The 21,850-nt window shown below is 36.0% G+C and overlaps 1 long non-coding RNA gene across 1 annotated transcript in view; it reads right to left on the bottom strand.

Annotated features, from left to right (window-relative positions):
* LOC111542689 overlaps positions 1-21,850 on the bottom strand; it is a 105,928-nt gene that overhangs the window by 191 nt on the left and 83,887 nt on the right. The gene's annotated exons all lie outside the window — the stretch shown is intronic.

Here is a 21,850-nt window from a genome sequence, read left to right as displayed (position 1 = left end):
AGCCAAACTTAACTGTGCAAACACATTTAAGGCCTCTATGCCTATCATCCTCTAAGGTTCCATTGGCTAAAGTTAGTATGTGCCCGAAACCCAAATCCATGGGGCAGGGAAATACACCATGCCCCTAGAGGGGTGGTGAAGGGTAGAAGGAGTATTTACTGAATAGTAATCCAATAATCCAAACTATTTCATGTGTTTTGTTCTTTAGGTTAAACACTGTATAACACCGAAAGGATCCCTTTCTGTGAATTAAGGTGCAGGCAAACTATCTCTTTTTTTTCAGGCATCTAATAATATTATGGTTAAATGTTAATTTAAGTGTAAATTTGCCAATCCTTATTTTAGAATCCCGAGATGAATTCTTATGTGTTTAAGCAGCTATTTGACTTGTTTTTGGTTATTTTCATTACAGATATATAATCATATATATTATATACATATATATATGATAGATTGATAAAGCTCACGCGTTACTTTTTCCTCATATTTTTCCTCTAAGAGCAAACATAGCACTGGTAGGAGAGAATAAATAGAAGAATGGATGCCCTGTTAAACTGTCTGCTCTGCCAAGGCAGAAGCCATATCTGTCTCTGCTGCTATGTCTCAGGACCTAGCCTAGTACATTGCGCTGAGTAGGCTGTCAATGAATACTCAACCGACTGATGACCGACTTGCAAGAGAATCAACCACTGTGGTGTCCTATTTTATCTTGGCTTCATTTTGCATTAGTACATACAGTACCAGAGAATACAAGTAATATTTTCCTTATTGTGATAAAATACAAATAACATAAAATTTATCATTTTAACAGTTTTTACTTATTTGCTGTAATACATGCTTCAGCTTTCCTTTTTGTAAAACAATAATATCCAAATGGTATTTTCCCATTTCTTCCCATGCTTTTACTACATTTACAACTGTCGTACAATCATTGCCACTATGCAGTTTCAGTAGTTCATCATCATCCCAAATAGAAATCCTGTCCCTATTAAGCAGTTGCTCCTCGTCCCTCTTCCTCCAATCCCTTGGCAAACACTAATCTGCTTTCTGTCTCTATGGATTTACCCATTCCGGACATTTCATACAAATGGAATCATATAGTATTTGGCTTTTTGTGTGTAGCTTATTTAGCATCACGTTTGCAAGGTTTATCCATGTTGTAGCATTTAGTACAGTCATCGCTTGGTATCTGTGGGGGATTGGTCCTAGGACACACCCCCACATACCAAAATTCACATGTGCTCAAGTCCATTCTATACAATGGCATAGTATTTGCATATAACTTATATCTTCCTGTATACTTTAAATCGTCTCTAGATTAATTATGATAGCTAATACAACGTAAATGCTATGCAAATAGTAGTTATATTGTATTTTAAGAATTTGTATTATTTTTATTGTTCTTTTATTTTTTTCCTAAATATTTTTGATCTGTGGTTGGTTGTGTCTATGGGTGTGAAACCTGTGGATACAGAGGGTTGACTGTACTTCATTTGCATGACCAAATAATATTCCATTGTATGGATATATCTATTTGTTGGTTGATGGATATTTATGAAAATAATGTTTATATACATAGTAATTGATTTAAGATATCATTTGAGATCTAATACATTAACAGTCTCAGAGGTTTTGTTTGATTCTCTCTGGAGAACACATCAGTGAAGTGAGACTGTTCTATTCAGTTGAGTTGGAAATAGAAGAAGAGAACTGGAAGATTTTCTAGCAAAATAATATTAACACAGTGAATGGTGAACTTCCACTGCCCAATTAAACTGTGATATTGTGAAATATTTTTTAAGCTTCAGTCAAGATTGTTATGATCAGATATCACAATCACTTGACAGCAATTTGGTAGGGAACCAGGAATTGCAGCTGCTTATTTTAATTGTGACTTTGATCTTGTATCTTTTACTTATTTGCTGTAACACATGCTTCAGCTTTCCTTTTTATAAAACAATAATATCCAAATGGTACTTTCCCATTTCTTCCCATGCTTTCTGTGCCAATTTTATGTGCATTTTCCAACCTCCTTCTGCTCTCCAGAAATGTTTTAAATCTCAGATCATGTGAGATTCTGATTTAAGATTTAAAAATACTTCCCTCCCTGAAGGTTTATTACCCAATTGGTATCTGAAAGGATCTGCATAACTATTTCATTATCCATAGAGTCCAAGAGGAGTGCAATGGAATTAATTTAAAAGCTTAGAAAATAAGATATATGAGTAAAATGAAAGGAATTGGCATTATGTAACTTGGAGAAATGAAGGCTGAAATCTTTAATACATGAAGGACTATAATATAGAGGAGGATGAATGATTTTTCTCTGTCTTCCAACAGAATAGAATAAGAGAAAATGGATTTAAGCAATAGCAGCCTGGATTTAGATCAGAAATAAAAAAAAAAAAAAGCTTTCTAACTCTAGGGAGTGTCAGGTGGTTTATCAGTGTCCTTGTTAAACCCCAGCAAAGATTTAAGGAAAAGAAAGTGGAGGGGAAGAATTACTTTGTTAACGTTGTTTATTAAGAGATGTTCCTAAATACCCTTCCTTGTGAATGTCTAGATTATGATAGATTACTACCTGTTTTGGATGATCACAGTCCCTAAGGAAAATAGGAGGCACCAGACTCCCGTGTTTCTCCTCCATAGAAGTGCCTACTACATTCTTTGCAGCAGGAAACCATTTAATACAATTTAGTTAAGTGAAAAATCTCCTCTTCTTAAAGATGAGACAACTGAAGTAGTATAATTGTCTGCCCTCAGATCAAGCAGCTAGGATTAAATTCACACAGTTATTTAAGACAAAATGTAGATTTGTGGCAGAAAATAGATTTTTACCTGTTTTGGACCTAGAACGCTGGATAGCAACCCGGAACTGAAACGGGCGGAAACACTTCCTGCAATGCCCTAGATGCCTGGAGGGTTTATAAATCAACAATTCAGTAACCTTCAATCAGCGAAGTCAGTCGGTGACCTGGTTCTAGTGAGCAAGATACATCTAATACAGAGCCATTTATTTTAAAATGATTTAAAATAATATGTTTGGTAATATTTACTGAGTTCCCACAGTATATGAGGCAATGTGTAAGTTCTAGTGGGAAGCAATACATAAGATAAAGAAGATGCCCATGGAATAACTTGGAGCTGAACTATTCCTCATTTGTAAGGCATCCATGCAATATGAAGGTTAAATGTTAGGGAGAAAGTAAACAGGAAAATGTACAAAGCAAGCAGCTTTGTGTTTTCTCTGAAGGTATCGGAGGTCAGGCTCACAGACTTATCTCTCCACCTTTTAGTCCAGCCCAGGTTGACCTGCTCCCCTCAGCACTTCACTGTATTCTGCTTCCAGCATGTACTTGTCAGATCCCCAACTAGTCCTATGCAGACCTATAACCTAGATTTTCATTCTCTTGGTGCCTCAGACTTCAGGACTTCCGTGGTTCTGAAGGGAGGGAGAGCAGTTAAAATGGCATTTGAAGGACTGCTGTTTTGGTCCAGGGTGGGTTAGTCACTGGCAGGGCACAGACAAGAGCCCTGGGCCTAACTCTGAGGTGCCAGTGTAGAATCTTGTTTTAACTTGTATGAGAGAAGTAAAGTAGTGAGAATTAAAATTTATCATGGAGTGAGGGAAACTGTCAAGCAGCATTGATAGTAGATGCTGAGAAGTAAAGAGGAAAAAAATTGTTAAAATACTAGTTATAACAAATATGTAAATTGGCAATTAGGTATAATTGCTATGTACCACAACAATGATCATCATTAAATGTCATATTCATTTAGCATATAGTTAATTTCATTTCAGTACAACCTATTCCTTTGTTCATTTTTCAAAATTTGCTTTTGTGTCTGGTTGTTTGGGGCATATAAAACAATATAGGGGACGACACCCATTTATAGAATAAAATAGCCATCTCTATAATTGTTCCTGACATTTGGGTTGCTGTTTCATAGATAATGCTGGTTAAAAAAAGATTGTTATGTTAAAATAGATAATATTTCAATGATATTTCTAACCTGAAACAATTGGCATATTGTTTTAGTTGCTTTAACTGCCTTCCCTAAAGAAAACATACTTATTTTCAGGGCTGACTGCTGTTGGCATAATAAAAAATTGTTCCTAACATTAAGTTGAGACGCAATTTAATCAATAAGACTGTTTTACATTTGGCAATGTCAGAGTTTCTAGTTTCTACCTCCTGCTTCCTTAGCAAAAACTGAACAGAGAATTGGGTTTTCTGTTCGTGAGATACTTTACTCAAGCATTGCCTAAAATTGTTTTTTTTTTTTTAGGTAAGATTTAACCAAAAGATAATCAAAAGTAGTTTTCTCTTGGTCATGTCTCATCCTTGCTTGGGCATTGCTTTTAACCTTGATGAAAGTAGTATTAAGTTTGTATTTTGATTTTAAGATTGAAAAGTTAATGTAGGCACTAAGGAAATCAACTAAAACAAAACTTGGGGATAAACTTTTACAATTATGAGAAAAAAGGCAATTAGTTCCTTGATATCAGATAGGCCCTGGGCTGACCCACTTAATGAAACTTCTTTAACCCTCTATTGTCTATGATCTGAGTTGAGCTGTAATTCTTTGTCATCAATTTGATGTTTGTTTTTTTCTTTTCCCTTGAAGGAATTATCCCACATTCTTGGCAGCCTTCCAAAACTGCAGTGGAACCAAGGACTTTGTGTATTTGAATTTTTAATTGTAAACATTGTGACAAGCATTGGCAAACTGGGAGTTGGCAGAGTTGGTGTGATGTCATAGAAAATAATTTCCTTTGTTTTATTTAAAAAAGGTTTCCAAGTTTCCCCCAAGTAAGTCTGGCTTTTATCTCAAGCTATGAGAGAGCCGTTTACCAGATGTCAGAACCAAGACATTGTCTTTGATTTCTAAGGACTTTACCCAGGGTGACCTGGATTATTCCTCTCTGTGAATTGAATGCAAACCTCTTAAATATCACTCCATTTCTCCAGGCCACTGCACTGACTCTTTCTTCCATTTATCTTGCCCTATTTATCTTCAACCTTTGTCTTAGGCAATACTTTCTTCCTCTCAATTCCCTTAGCACAAAAGTGATTCTCAAACACTGTCATGTCCTTCAAATATATTCAGAAAATGATATTGATCTCCAGACTGATTTCATCCTTTAGAAACATGCAAGTTACAGATTCATGAGTCTGATATCAGTGGCAAAATCCTGTACCAGGTTATTAAACAAGTGTTTTGTTAGCACTTAGGATAAAAGTCAGTGATTAATTATGAGGGTCTGCCTAAATTTTCTAGGAACAAATGGCAAACCAATGTCTCCTTAAATAGGTTCCCTGATTGGGAGGTCTGAGAAACTAGATAGGGCATTTTGATTCTGGCAAGGCATTTGAAGTAGTTGCTTGAGATGGCTTCTTGGACAAGATGGAGAAAAACAGATCTGTGTGAAATGGCTGTGTCTGGTAGGAACAGTTGTAGTTACTCAGTAAAATTATATAATTTAGAAGGTGGTCTTTAGGGGTATGCAGAAACTTCTAGTCTTACCCCAACCCCAGTAACCATTTTGATTTATAATTTAGATGGGTCATGGAAAGCTCTTTTCCATTCTCTTGTTGACTAAGTTCTATTTGATCTTCAAAACCCCATTCCAGTGTCCCCTCTTAATGGAAGTTCTCTGTCACCCTCAAGTCTGATTTAGAGGTCTTTCCTCTGTACTCCTAGAAAGTTTTTCATGGTGCTTACCACACTGTACTGTGGTTCCTCATTTACCTGTTTTCTTTGCTAGGCTATAAAGTCCTTGAGGTGAAAGACCAATCTTATTTAATTTTATATCCCACAGCATCTGGCACTTAGTATCCATCAGTAAAATTTTGTTGAATAGGTAAATGGATGAGTGGATTAATGCTACACTTATCATTCTTTTTACATGACACAAAAATACATAATGTGACAAATAACAGAATTAAGATTCTGAGAGAATTAAGTGGTTTTAAAAATGGGTCCAATTAAAAAGATTTAGTATCTCTATTTCATTGATCCTACCATCTTTTATTGTCTGTTATCCCCTTGCTATTCTCTGTTACCTGTTCACCAAGCTTAATTTCATGCTTTATCATTATAATCACTCTTTTGTGTCTCTCTGGATTTGTCTTTCACACATGCATAACTCTGGATAAATACAACTCTTTACTTACATCATGGATAAACATGGTTGGGGAAAAGCCCACCACCGTGCTGACTTGCTGCACTTTCAATTCATGACTGCCCACGTGAAATGGGCTCCTAGCACAGCCAGCAATCATTGTCTACATCCCTAATCCATTTTCTCGCCAACTTACTCAGATGGCCATTTTAGACATTTCCCCCTCTCTCCAAATGCTATCACCACCTCCTCATTCTTGCTCTCAGCAGATGACCATTCTTCCTCTTCACTGAAGTAATGTAAGCAATCTGATGAGAATTTCCACATCATCAACACTTCCTGTGCACCCACATACTTTGCCTTCCTTCATTTTTTAGAGAGATGAATTATCTATTGACCCAGCACATAGCCACCATTATACACTAGATCCCACTTCTCTCATTTCCACAAGAATATCATCCCAGCAATTACAGCACTCCTTACAGTCATGTTTTTTCCTCTCTACTATGTCAGATTCGTAAGCATATAAACATGCTAATATTTCCATGGGATTCATGAAATTTTTACAGCATCAAAGAGCCTCATTAGAATCATTTTCTAATGATTCTTTATAATCAGCACCACATTGTCCATTTTGTCATCACTTGCCTGTTATTTGCAGCCTTGGAGATCACACCATCTCATAGCACAGCATATTCTAACAAACTGATCTTCTTTTATTACATGGTGTGACTAAACATGTCTAATCATAAAAAACCTTCTTTAAGAAATGAAAAATAAGTGATTCGAATGCTTATAGTATTTAAACTCTCAGATAAATTATCTTCTATTGTACCATAAACAATTGTTATGAGGAATTTAAGAGTAATGTGTATAAAGAACTTAGCATAATACATGGCATAGAACAATTGCTTAATAAATGATTTCCATTATTATTCTACAACAATTTGATATATATTTAGAAAATTGTGAAGAGATTCAGTATCATGTAAATAATTTTGCTTAGCTTAAAGAGAATACTTATAAGCAAGTGAGATCTGTGTCCTCAGACATGAAAAGCTCTTATAAGGAAAGGGACCTATAGTTTATATGGAGCATCATCATGCCCAAAAAGGACAGAATCACCTTTTTAATATATAGACAAAATTCCTAGATGTGTGACCCTGTCAACAGTGCTCTGGCCTGCTTTAAGAGGAAGTGACATCTCTGGGCCTGCAAGTATTCACATGCAGAGGGTACTTATCTGTCACAGATACATCTGAAAAATGCTTTTACAGGTTGGGAGACTTGAGCAGATGATGATAATGTTCCTTGCTCCATAAGTACATGTTCATATATATATATTATATATATTATTTTTATATATTATTTAGATATTTATATATATCCATATTTCCATTAGAACTGTTCCCATATATTATTCATATTAGCTGATAAGTTCCTAGGTAGCAAGAGCCATGTCAGTTTTAACTGTTTTTTTCCAGTCTCTAACCAAGTGCTAAGAATATTGTAGATACTTGGTTATTAGGATTAGAGCAAGCTAATTGAATATTTTTCTTTCCATTGAAGGAGACTGAAAATTTCCATCCATTCCTGGAAATCATTAAATTAGGATTAATGATTATCTATACAGAGAATCTATACTGCATGGCTTGATGTTAGACAAGGTCAGAAATTCGTTTGCTTATTCAGCCTGTCACTTTCAAATCATTCAATAAACATTAAGCGCTTCTTACTTTGCATTAATAATACTTGATGTTAGGGAATCAAAGATTATAAAGAACTTTTCAGCTCTATTAATGTGATTTGTATTTATGCTGAAAGACTATTTAGATGTGAAGAATATTTAGATGTGAGATATATGGGGAAGGTTTAGCCTACTTGATGAGGAAACTAAATTATAAAGTTTTATTTTGAATATACTTATATAAAAATTCATGGTTGTATTAGTTGGAGTTGTTGTAGTTTGATAGAACACCCAATCTAGGGCTGGGCATGGTGGCTCACACCTGTAATCCCAGCACTTTGGGAGGCCAAGGTGGGTGGATCACCTGAGGTCAGGAGTTCAAGACCAGCCTGGCCAACATGGTGAAACCCTGTCTCTAGTAAAAATACAAAAGCTGGGCGTGGTAGCATGCACCTGTAATCCCAGCTACTTGGGAGGCTGAGGCAGGAGAATCACTTGAACCTGGGAGGCAGAGGTCGCAGTGAGCCAAGATCATGCCATTGCACTCTAGCCTGGGTGACAGAGCAAGACTCTGTCTCAAAAGAAAGAAATAAAAAGAAAAGTAAAGAAAAGAAAACCCAATTTAAACTAGCTTAAGCAAGAAAGGGAACTCATTGGATCATGTTTCTGAAGGCTAGGGTATTTCTTGTTTTCAGCACTGCCAGATCCAGTTGACAGACATAATGAGAATGAAACCACCCTTTTTATCTTGGTGCTACATCCCTTCAGAATTTGGCTTCCTTCTCAGGTGAGTTTTCTCCTTGGGCTATCCCCTAGCAGTGCAGACTTGTGTCTTCCCAAATTCAAGCATAGCAGAAAGGAAAGAAATTCTCACTTAGTGTCTACGGCCAAAGGTCTGGAACCATCTCTGATGTGGTCATGCGCTCTTTGCTTAATCAGTTGTTGTGCTTGGGGACAGGGGAATAATGTTCTGATTGACTCTTAAGGATCAAATGTTCGCCTCTAGACCTAAGGATGGAGTTGATTCTCTCTGAACCACTTGGTTTGAGAGTTGGCAAGAAGTATCATCTGGGTCCTGTTATTCAAGGAAGAGGGAGTAACCAGTGAGCAGCCTCATAAGTATCCACAGCAAAGATCCCTGTGTGAGGCGTAGAACTGTTAGAAACTGCTGGAGTTGGTAACAGGGAGGAGAACATTGGGGATCAGATCTTCTATTTAGAAATATGGTTTACTGTGTTTTCTCTAACTGTGTTATGAGACAGTTCCTTTTTTCAGTATTACAGGGCAAATATATTGTTAATTCATATAATAAGGTATTATCTGGTTTGCAACTTATTCATATTGACCCAGGGACTATTTTGAGAAACTTCAGATAGACAGGAGGGGTTATGATGCAAACACCTCTAAAGAAGAATGTGCCTTTAAAGATTTTTAGTTTCTTTGTTGCTAAATGTGTAACTACCCATGAATGTGCATTACAGATAATAAATGTTCCAGTTTTTGTAGCATCTATTGCTTTAAGCTTCCCTAATGAAACTGCTAAGTCCCTCCTCTTTATTAAAAAACAACTGCAACAAGGGCAGCAGCAACACAGCTAAATGTTCCAATGCTATCCTTAAAGATTTATTGTGAAGATGAATATTAACTTATTTTCAGAGGGGAAAATATATTTAATTTTAATTCCATATTATGTAAGAATTCCATGGATGCATTACAGGTACCTTCACTCTGCCAGATGCTGTGAACTTATAAATTCATGTAATTATCACAAAGCCCAGCAAGGCAGATCTTATCTCCATTTTTCACATTTCTCAAATGTCTGATTACCCTTGCCTATCTATTTATATTTCGAAGAGAAGCAGCAAAATACTGATTGGAATCAGTGTGTTTGGATGGGACATATAGACTGATGGATATTATCAAGATGGCTAGCAGTCTTTTCCCTCCAAATATGAGTTTCTGTTGATTTTTATTCTGGAATGATGCTCAGAAAAAGGATTTTCCGACTTCCTTCCTGTGGGGTGCAGTGATGGCTTTTAGCATATTGACTCTAGGCAGGCAGAGGGGCTTAGGGATGTTATTGTTCTTTATGCAGATAAAATCGAATCCTCCAGTTTTCAGTAAGGCACTATGCCCCAGCCTCCTCTGTGCTTGATGTCCCATTCGGGCACTGGGTTAGTAGTTGGGTGGAGATGGGAGAGGTATGGTTGCTCAGCTGTAGAGACAGGGACCTGAAGTTTTTACTGCTCCTTATATGGACTTTCAAACTGGCTTAAATAATGACTGTCATCTCCATTTCCTGAAACTTTCCAGGGTTCTGAAGATCAGATTGGCTTGCTTCTCATTCATATCATGCCAGTAGGTTTAATCTTCCTGATGAGTAATTTACCATTTCCCCGTATGCTTTCTGCAATCGTATATTTGGCTCAGGGTTATAGAGATCTCTTAGTTGCACAGAAGTTAAAGTTTTTGTTACCTGTGTCTTTTGAGAGTGGTTTTTAAAAGAAGTGGGCAAAAATGTCTTTACTATCTTGAAACCAGATGTCACCTAACTTATAACTCTCTCTGTCAGTTTCTTCATCTGTAAGATGAGCTAGTGGCGTCTAAAGATGTAAATTCTACCATCATTATTGTTTTTATACTTATATAGTGGAGTGTGTGTGTATTAAGTTACTACTTTTATTGATGCAGGACAAATGTTTCCTGTAAACGAGGTTTGAAAAATAAAATCTTATATGTTAATTAATTTCATATCATGTATATTAGTACAAGTTCAGATGTATGTGCAGTGATGTTATAGAGTGCCTCAAATAAAAGTGATTAGTTAATTGAAGCATGTATTTGAAAATGGGGCATCTTCTAAGCAGACGAAACTAGATATATGAGAAAATGTGATTGTTTACTAACTGCGCTAGTGTAAGAGCCTTGTGGCTTTGAAAACAGTGACTTTTCAAGATGTAACCAATCTAAACCTGTTTTTAGGTGATACAACTACTTGATTTTAAAATAGTTAAAAAATACTATATATATTTTAACTATAGTTAAAAATACAATAGGAACTGGAACACACTTTTCTTTTTGGGGTGAGTCATTTATTCTATTATGATTCAGATGCTAACTCATGAATTGGAGAAATAATAATTTTTAAAACAGTGTTTAAAACTTCCATGCTCTTCCATTGTAAAATCTTAGGATGTAACAGTTCCCCTTTGGAAATTCACTCTTAGAAAGCCAGTTACAAAATAATACAATATAAAAGAAATTTCAGTCTACATTTAGGATTTGCCTGTAACACATCAGTCTGATTCATAAGCCAAAAGAAACATTTTTATGTTTCCATTCTCCTTCCCTCTTTTCTCTCTCCATTTCTCCATTTCTCTTCTAAGTGCCTTTAGTTCTGTTTTGTCACTAAGAAAAAATTTTTCCGCGTTTGACCAAAGGCCAAAGGTGAATGCCAAGTAAACTCAGTCACTTCTTTGAGGATTAATGGTGGGATTTCTACCCAGCATGCCCCAGGTTTGCTGTGTTCAAGTTTTGCCAAGATAAATCTCTGGGCAGTCCAGTACTTGTTTGGAAGAGGACTTGAGAAAAGTTTAATCATTTGTGGGGTTGGTTTTTTGACAGGTCAGCAGAAAACTGCTTTATTGAATCCAGATTAATGTATTTGAGTAAGACTCAGGAAATAAAGAGTATTGGCTTTGGCAGCAGGTTTGAGCAATAGGCAAATGCAGGGCGTTCTCAGGAAAGCCACCAGTAAGCATATGTATCTCTCAGGAAACAAAATCCCAGGAACCCATAAAGAAGCCAGTTTTCTAGCTGGGCAGACATCAAGTATCAATTGTTCTTAGACACAGTTGGATAGAGAAGGAAAAACTGGGCCCTGGCCTAGGTTCATCAGATGACCATGATCTCTAATGGCAACAACTGCAATGTCAGCAAAACCACGGGTTCCCAGAAAACTCTCTTGAAATCTCTAGTGAAGACCTAGGAGTAGAAGGATAACTAGAAATCAAATTATTATGAAACAGGGATGAAGAAATAAAAATGGGAACATCAGGCACAGAATGAACATACAAAGGGAAGAGGAAGGAAGTGAAAACATCCTAAAAGAGTCCAAAGGGACATGTGTTCCTATATGCCATGTCATCTAAAAAAGAGACTAGCTACATGTGGTTGTCTTTTAAAGCCCTAAAAATTTGCATTTCTCAGGAATGATCAGGCCCTGAGAATCTGACTCATGCTCACCAAAATACTTTCATGACTGAGGTAAACACAAAAATGACGATTTATTAACAAAGGAAAATATAACTACTATGTGTCCTGGGAGTACATGCAAGAGCATGAGCAACACAGTCTTTCCCTGGAGACCAGCCTCCATGAGAAGCTTCATCGTGGCCGGAAACCATAGAAAATGTACAATGATTTCAGGAATAAAATCTGTATCATTAGTCTGTTATTTCCTCAAAGTCAAGCAACTTAGGAATCAGAAGTTGTTTGGTGATCTTGGATGCAGAACAAAGGGTCTTTAAAACCAAACCAGTCTAGGGTCACATGATGCCTCTAGATTTCTTGAGAGGGATGGTTTCTCTGAACGGGCCAGGGTAGTCACAGTGTGATGGCAGTGACTCTCAAGATCCGGTTCTGCCATACAGCAGCTTTGCAATTAGACCAGAATAAGCATAAGCAATCTCCCTTTTTGATTTACTTGGATTTTCAGGCTTGTTCAAACCTTATTCCTAAATCTACTTTTATTCGATGATGGAGTCCTTCTATGCGAAGGTTTACTTCACAGCTGATGTTCACCCACTGTATTCTCCAGGATCTGCCTAGCTCTTTCATCAGAGAAGTAGAGAATCAAATGACAATGAAATAGAAGTAACCATGCATATAGTCCCCCTTTATCTGTGGTTTTGCTTTCCATGGTTTCAGTTACCCACTAAAACAGGTGAACACAGTACAATAAGATATGGGGATGGTGGTTGGGGAGAAAGTGAAACCATATTAACGTAACTTTTATTATAGCATATTGCTATAATTGTCCTATTTTGTTATTAGTCATTGTTGTTAATCTCTTACTATTCCTAATTTATAAATTTAACTTAATCAGAGGTATGTATGTATAGGAAAAGAACATAGTACATAGGATGCAGTACCATTTGCAGTTTCAGGCATCCACTGGGGAGTCTGGGAATGTGTCCCCGGCATTTCCAGTCTTCATTCTTGCTATGATACTGGTCAGTCCTCAGAGTTGCAGTTTGGTTTTTGGTTAAATATAGTGGTAGGGAGAGATGTTTCAGAGTATATCATTTATTACTTATTTCCATATTCTTTACTCTTTGAATTAGGAAGCCTATATGGGTGGGGGGCTCTGTGGTTGATTAAGGGTATCAGTTTTTCAGCTCTTCAGTGTGTTATTGCAGATAACCACGTAATTGATTCCGGGGGCGGGGGGCACTGATGAGGCTGCTAACATGCCATTTTAAACCTGAATCCCCTATGCCCTTAATCTGATTCATAGACTATAGAGCTATTCCGGGTCCCCCAGGAATTAGTGTTAGCTTGGAGCCAGCATGCAGTAGTGCAAAAGGTGTATTTCACATTCATCAGTGCAAAATTATTCTATTTAATGCTGTAGGTTCCTGTGTAGATGGACAATATAAATAGAGAACATTTATTGAGCACTTAGTATGTGTCAGGCACTATTCAAATACTTGTTTCTAAATATTCTAAATGCTGGTATCTCCATCAAAATATCTAAAGGCCTTGTTATAAAAAATATTTTTCCTGGGCTCACACAGGAACATATATAAGGGATGGACAAGCTATACATGTTAAACCCTCCATGTATTCCATCTCTCCAAACGAGAAATGGGTCTCTAGGCTGGATGATAGCTAAATCAAGCAGAGAGACCTGGTAAATGTCTCTTACATACACGTGGATCCACCTCATTTTTTGAATTGTCACATAGTATTCCATTGATTCGATAACCTATGGTTTATTTATTCTCTTCCATCAACAGACATTATAGTTTCTCTGTTTGTTGCTACTTCAAACAATACTTCAATGAATAGTTTTATATGTCTCTGAACACATGTGAAGGTTTCTCTAGAATTTCTACCGAAAGGAGGCTTTTATTAAGTTTGTTTACATTTTGCCTCTGTGTTTAGAGAGGCCAAGTCCCTATATCCCTTCCCACTTAAAGAGAAGACACAGTAACTATAGTTATGAACTATGAGGAGCAGAGATAGAAGGCTGTTCAGGAAAACTCAGTGAATGGTAAATAGAACACTTCCAAATAAACAAATGAACAAACACATAGGCAAAACCCCCAAGCCCCCAAACACCTTAACCAATAATCTTGTCCTAATAATGAAAATCAACTTCTGTGTAGATACCAGAAAACTGAAAATAGGACAAGCAAATCTTGGCCCCCAAATCTGAGCAGGGACAATTAAAACTTTAGAATAGGCTCCAACTTTCAAAAGACAGATTTAAAAGCATAGTTTTCTAAGCCAATTATATAGAGTTTTACATAGCCAATGCTCTCATCTATTTTTTCCCCTCCAAGCTTACAGGAAAACACTGTTTATTTCTGACATTCGGAAAAGCTGTTTCAGCCTCAGTGTTGATTGATAGTAATAGATATAAGAATTAATAAAAGAGATGTGTTCGGTGAGTCACCAGCACAAGAGCTAAAACAGGCCATATCCCAAGGTAAATGAAACAGAACCTAGCATCATCCCATGGTGTTTTGAAGCTATGATTGAAAGTCAGAAGGGAGGAATATGTGTTTGCCAAGAAACGTCAATGCTTTTGACTTCTTTCAACCTAGACTCATTGGTTGCATTTCCAGGGAACTGATGACGTCTGGAGGGGAGAGTATAAATCTAAAGTCAAAAGCCCTCCTGAAATGGATTTGCTATAGCTTCTTATTTTAAATGCATAGATGTTTCTTGGTAAAAATTTTGAAATGGAAGATGTTAGCAGGAAGTGATAGGCTAATCTTCACTCATATCCAGGCAGGTCTGCCTGGTTTTTCAGTAAGGATAAAAAAAAACCTCAGGAAATCTCATGTTTCTCATATTCCTACTCATATCCTCTTACTAATGCTAAAAAGTGACAAACCTAAAAACAAAAAAAAAAAAGCCAAATACTTCAATCAACAATCATTCTAATAATGAAAATCAGCCTATATAGATATCAGAAAACTGAAAAAAATATGAGAATAAACAATATCATTGATTTGATATTCCATATCATTATAATCACAATACTTTATCATGTTTTCCAGTAAAGAAGTTTCATACGTAATTGACTCTAATTTTAACATAAAGAATCCTAAATTTATCTGTTCCCTTTGCAATTAAAAGTGTTTCTCTAATTTGTTGATGAATCTCTCTCTTTGGATAGTATTATTGTTACTATGAGGTAGGAAGGGCCAAATGTATGGACTAAGGTGTCTCCTTCAAATTGCCACTGCTTCTTTTCTAGTAAAGAACATGTAGAATTTCTTCCTTCATCTACTTTGGGCTCTTGCTTGACGTTTAATTCAGTTACTTGGGTTCTGGTGAACTTACATATACTGAATTATGTGGAAAGGCTTTACTCCTCCATTCACTGTTGCTCTTTAAACAAACTAAAACAAAGACTCAAAAACTTTGCTAAAAAATTTAGCAAAAATACATAGCATGTATATATGGGCTGAATTATGTTCCCTCAAAAATCCATATGTTGAAGTCCTAACTCCCAGTACCTGAGAATGTGACCATATTTCTAGATAGGGTATTTACAAAGGTAACGAAGTTAAAATGAGGTCATTAGGGCCAGCTAAATCCAACATGACTGATGTCCTTATAAAAGAGGAAATTTGGACACTGACACAGAGAAGATGATGTGAAGGCACAGGGAGAAGACAGCCACCTAGGAGCCCAGGAGAGGTGTCTGCAACAGACACTCCCCTCACCCTCACAGCCCGCAGAAGAAATCAATGCTGTTGACATCTTGGTATTGGACTTCTAGCCTTTGGAAAAGTGAGAAAATAAATGTTGTTTAAGCCACCCAGTCAGTGTTTCTTTTTTGTGGAAGTCTCAGCAAATTTATACCGCATGGATGCTTTACTCCTCAGACTTCCCTGCTTGAAACCCTGATACCATTTCAGATTTGAAAAATACATCTCTACACACTAAATAAAAAGTTATTATGTAATTGTTTCTCTCCCTGAACTCAACATGAGTTTTGTGTCTTCACTGGAAAATATTTTAAATTTTTTAAAAAAGTATATAAATATTAAATATATATTATATAAAATATATAGTATCAAATATATATGCTATATATTTTTAAAATTATATATAAATATATAATATATGTATTTATATATTTAATATATATAAAATGTATTTTTTTGCATATGGCCTATGTATCATTTTAACATCCAATTCCTGGGTCTCTGTCAGGGGCCTGTATTACATGTATACTGTAGGATCTTCCACCCACATGTGCGTGGATTTCTTCATGATTTTTCTTTTCTACTTTAATGATGGTTTGTTGTTCATAATTTTGAGGGACCTAATATAGAACTGATTTTAAAATGTCTATAAATTAACAAAGAAAAGACTGATCATACTTTTTGACATTATTAACAGCTGTATTCCCATCTCCTGATTTTTAGATATGCATTTAGCTTGCTTTCATGGCCTGTGGCCCACAGGTTAATTATATACTTTGTTATTTTAGGAATCTGGACAACTTACTCTTCACTATAAAGGTTTATTTTTCTCCCTTCATACTTTTATCTATGTAGAATACTGTCTCATTACCTCAAGATCAAATTGAATGTATGAATGCATGATAGGCAAATTCGTGTCACAGGTCAAGTGTCATGCCCAGTTTGCCCTTGGCAGGTAAATTGGAAATAGGGTGAGGATACTCTGAAGACCTTAGTTTTGAACTAACATTCCAATTGGACGATACGCATATTTAAGATTAATGTTGCAGTGAACACATAGAATTAGTTTGTGACTTATGAGTGATTCCTTACTCTTCACCCTGGGCACATGGCAGATAGTGTCTGAATGACATTTACAAATAGCAAATAATATGATTTCAAAATTCAATCTCCAAGGCAAGTATACATGCAGATTAAGAGAAATGTGTAACCCTCTGCTAGTGGTTCTGCTTTGCCATGAAATGGTTTCTTTGTGTACCTAGCAACTGCAGATGGTTTATAACTATCAAAGAGACTGAGGATTAATGTAGATATTTTGCAATCTCCTGTAAGCATCATTTGTATTATACATTTATATGACACAATAGGTTACAATGATAGATTTGCTTTAGGTTACTCTGAAAATATTTTGAAAATGATAGAAACTTTTACATATAATCAAATGGTTTGATTGATCAATTCTAGTGATATTTCTCTACAAAAAAAAGGCATCTGGTCAATAAAACTGATTTTCCTGAAAAAGAAAATAAAAAAGAATGGTCAAATAAAAAGTAATTCATCTATTTATGCTTTCATGAATAAACAAATGTCATTAGCCTATGAGCTTTATGACTTTTTAAAAACTTGTTTCTTATAGGAATTATGTGGTTTAATGTTTGTGTTATTGTATTTTTGTGGTTAAATGTGTCAGTGGCTTAATATGGAGGAATCTAAGAAAGGGTATTGTAGGAGGAGATTGAACTGAACACACATCTAGCTCTCTTCCTGCCCTAAATTCCTTATATGACTAAAAAAAGATTACACACACACACACACACACACACACACACACATATATATATATAGACAGACAGACAGAAAGACAGAGAAATTCAGAATAGTGTTGGCAAGAGAGAGAGAAAGTCATCAGCCAGTAGAAAATTCTGAGAAATTTTGCAAGTTAGAAAGGACACAATCCTGAGAATCTCCAAGCTCAGAGTGACCTAATGTAGAGAAGGAGGTCAAGGGACAGCCACCAGAGTAATTAAATAGCTAAAATCTGAACAGTACAACTGTTCTGTCCTATCATTTACGCCACTATATTAAATGGCAAGCACAAATAGATCTCAATGTCAGGATAAGTCTGAAAAGTATCAAAATTAATCTCTTTTGGGTCTTAGGAAGAAGAAGATTAGATTGTGCAGTGATTTGAGATGCCGACAGGCATGAAGGCAAGAAAAAAGGAACACTCTGCTGTCAGGAGGTTAAACCTTAAAGTGCTTCTCTGCTGAACTCATCACCTTCCTAGGCTGGCAATGGGGAGAGGGCATGAGCTCCTTGTCTACCTGCCAGTCTATGCCTCAGGAAACTTAACAGACATTGTCCAGTAGACCCACCTTAACTATTTACATAGAACCTAAAAGTAGCGTTTTCACTCAAAGTTGAGACCTGGTGGAACATCAGACCTATATCACCACAGAGGATTAACGAAAACCAATAGGAGGACAAGAATGAACTAACAGAGCCACTGATCCAAGGTTATAAAATAAATACTTCAAGGAACAGATGAAAACTTAACCAAAGACACCTTTTACAAATCTTTAGAGAGAATCAAGTGGTGATTATCTACTAAAAGGAAAGAAGAAAAAGGTGTGAGAGGAGAAGGAGGAGAAAAATAAGGCTCTTATGAAGATGAGTAATTAGAGAAGACAAAAGTGGTTCTAAAAATTGAAAATCTGATTGGCAAAGTAGAAAAAAATCTAATGCAAGGGAAAATAATTAATTAAAAAACACTTAACAGGAATTCCAGAAAGGAGAACATGAGCATAGCAAATGGAGGAGATGAAAAGGAGGTGACAGAGGAATTTCCCTTGAGCTGAAGATTTGAGTCTTCAGATTAAAAGTGTGCACTTATGTGTCTACATCCTACTGAAATTTCCAACCTCGAGATTAAAAGAAAATTTTTAAAGCTTTTAGAGAGAAAATAAATCATTTAATCAATCAAATTCACTAACATGTAGGTGAGAAATAAATGAATAATCAGACTTCCAGAGGCTTTTTTTTTTTTTTTTTTTTTTGTCTGTGAGCAGATGGAAGACCTTACTCCCACTCCTCATGCCCACATAGATTAATTTTAGTTTGGTCATCTGGTTCAAACTTGACTGATTATCTTAATCACCTGTGAAGCCTTTGAAAAGTACAGATCCATGGGCCCTACTCTCAGAGATGTAGGTGTATTAGATCCTGGGTGTGGTCTGCAAGTCTGTATTCTAAAGAGCTCCTTGGTTTTGAAACAAGTGGCTTAGCCCACAGACACTGATGACTCAATTCCATTAGCTGTTTGGTGCACGTGAGGCTCCATTCCATGGATATGAGCTCCTCACGCTAGACCACAAGGCTGACTCAGTGTGTTCTGTCTGAGGCCATATGAGTCTCATGTGGCCAGCACCCAGGCCACAGAAATTATATTCATGGCTTCTGCTGTATTTTAGACTAAACATGTCTTAGATGACAAACTATAAAAAGATGTAAAATATTTTTGCAAATCCAACTCTATTGGTAACTGTTATCTTTCATTTCTGACCCCTCAGTCATTGTTTGAAGGCTTAAATTTCACAAATAGAACTAAGGGTTCAGTAAGAGTTTTGCAGTTAAATTGCAGCTGTTCCATTCACATGGATTTAATTAGAAATATTTCTAATAACATTTTACAGATTTATCTTATTTGTAGAGAAACCCCCAGAGTGCCCTTTAATCCTGTCAAATGTGTCATTAAGGGAATATCTTACACTGACTGCACAATCAGAAGTTATATGAAGTAAAGGTGCAGCATCTACAATACAGTACATGACGTAAGCTCTGACTAGCTGGGTTAGTTATGCTCAGGAAGTCAACGATCCACCATCTTGTCGGATCCATGCAGTCTTAGCAGACTTTCTTCAGGCCATGGATGTTTGAATCCACTACTCTGCATATTTAAAGACAGAGAAGGCAGATTCTCTGCAGAGAGACGTAAAGAGAAAGTATGCCACACCTGTAGTTGAATGCTTCATGGTATGTGGTGTGAAACTAACTTTTTTACCTTTTTGAAGTATTAGGAAAGAAAACATATGTAGGTGAAAGTGGAATGTAATTTCCAAACACTAATCAGATGAGAAGCACTAATTTAGTGTTGCTTTTCTTTTGGTCTGCTTTTGAAACAATGGCAGACTTTCGAAGTCTCTCCTTTCTTTCCTGTTTGAATTTATTTTCTGATTTCACTTTAATATAATAAAATAGATTCATCGGAAACTTTTATGGCATTTCCCTGCCATGGCTCTTTTTTCACCCTGATTCTTCTGTCCAGTGTGTTCCTTTGTTCCTTTCTTTAGCCTCACAACGCTCTTTCAGACTGTTTTCAATCTTAAAAGGAAAAACTGAAAAAAAAGAAACATTAAAAAAATCACTTTCATAAGTAGCGATTCCCCTTTTGGCGACACTGAACCTCACTAGCATTAGTTTATGTGGGTATTGTTCAGCTGGGGGAGCTTCCCCTTGGAGGTACAGTCACTCAATTTCTTTGATACACGCAATGGTTAAATATGTTTCATTTTCATTTTCTAATCAGAAAAGAGGAGTGCGAAAAGAAAATTTGGCTTTGAGGAAATCTCTGTGTGTTCAACTGAGTGTGTGTTGAAATTTCCAAAAGATTATGCTCCTTTCAGGTCCAATAAGTTAGAAGGAAATTTTGATTCCAGTGCCTGGTGCTTGTGGAGAATGCGATTAAAAATTGATTAAAGGCCTCTCCAAAGATATAGTTGAGATATTAGCTATAATTTTAGAAGCTAATAAAAGTCATGACCTGTATACTTCTAAATTTCTTTTAAAATTAAAGAATATTTGCTTGACCCGATGAAATAAAATGAAACAATAAAAACTTAATTTATATGAGAACCCCAAATGCCATCCTAGTTATCAAATCCTAATAATCATGTGTCCAGGGGAGATGAGTTCCCAGTAATCCTTCTTTAGCCTTTACATGTTTGTGATATTTATTTTAAACACTTTAGGAAGTCAGTATGACATAGATTCCTCTTTCCTTTTCCTCAAATTGAAGACACATTGAGTACTATCACTACACTATAGAAATAGAACACTAATTCTATTAGAGAAAAAGGTAACGTTTATTTTTTCTTGATTTAGAGGACAACTTATGTAAATTACCAAAAAAAGGCAGGAGATGTCAAGTCTTTCGCATAAAATTCAAGTGAGATCAACGCATTCATTGATCCATCACCAAGGGATAAATTTTTTATTGCATCCTATATATTTGTTCTAAGAATTCTGATTGTATTTTTATTGGTAAAAGCTATTACAAAGAGTTTGGTCACATCTTAGAATTAATGAATGGTTACCATGACCTCATTCTTGGGAGTGTTATCATTTGAGACCTTGTGTTTGAAAAGTGTCTGGAACTGGCAATACTATTGATGTGCTACTCACCTTTTACATCTACATACATTTATCAGAAGCAGATTTTATGTTTGCATAAATATTAGAAGGAACTTCAGAAACAATACTACCATGTTGTTTTTGGTTTCTTTTATTGTTAGAGTCCTTACTGTGTAGAAACAGTTTTTAATATTCCATTATGTTTAATTATGTTGAGAAAATAGCAAGTTTACAGTTTATTTTAAAGAAAAACAAGTGCAAAATAAAAGTTTAAAATAGACTTTGCCACAGTTTTTGCAAACCTGGCTTTTTGCTTGTTGTTTTCATTTTTTTTAAATTGTCGGAAAATGTTTCTGGAGAACCTCAAATGAAATAAAGTTAGACACAAAATCACATTGTAGAGGTATATAGAGAAAATGTAGCTTTTTGTTTGCATTCTTTTTTTTTTTTCTGTATGGTGAAAATTTGGTTTTATTTCTTATCTATCATATACCAATACTTTTTTTTTTTTTTTTTTTAATTTGAGACAGAGTCTTGCTCTGTTGTCCTTGCTGGAGTGTAGTGGTGCTATCTCGGCTCACTGCAACCTCCACTTCCCAGGTTCAAGTGATTATTGTGCCTCAGTCTCCTCCTGAGTAGCTGGGATTACAGGTGTGAACTGCCACACATGGCTAATTT

The sequence above is a fragment of the Piliocolobus tephrosceles genome, chromosome 4, assembly GCF_002776525.5.
Source record: "Piliocolobus tephrosceles isolate RC106 chromosome 4, ASM277652v3, whole genome shotgun sequence".
Taxonomy (NCBI): domain Eukaryota; kingdom Metazoa; phylum Chordata; class Mammalia; order Primates; family Cercopithecidae; genus Piliocolobus; species Piliocolobus tephrosceles.
This window is presented reverse-complemented; position numbering and strand designations above follow the sequence as displayed.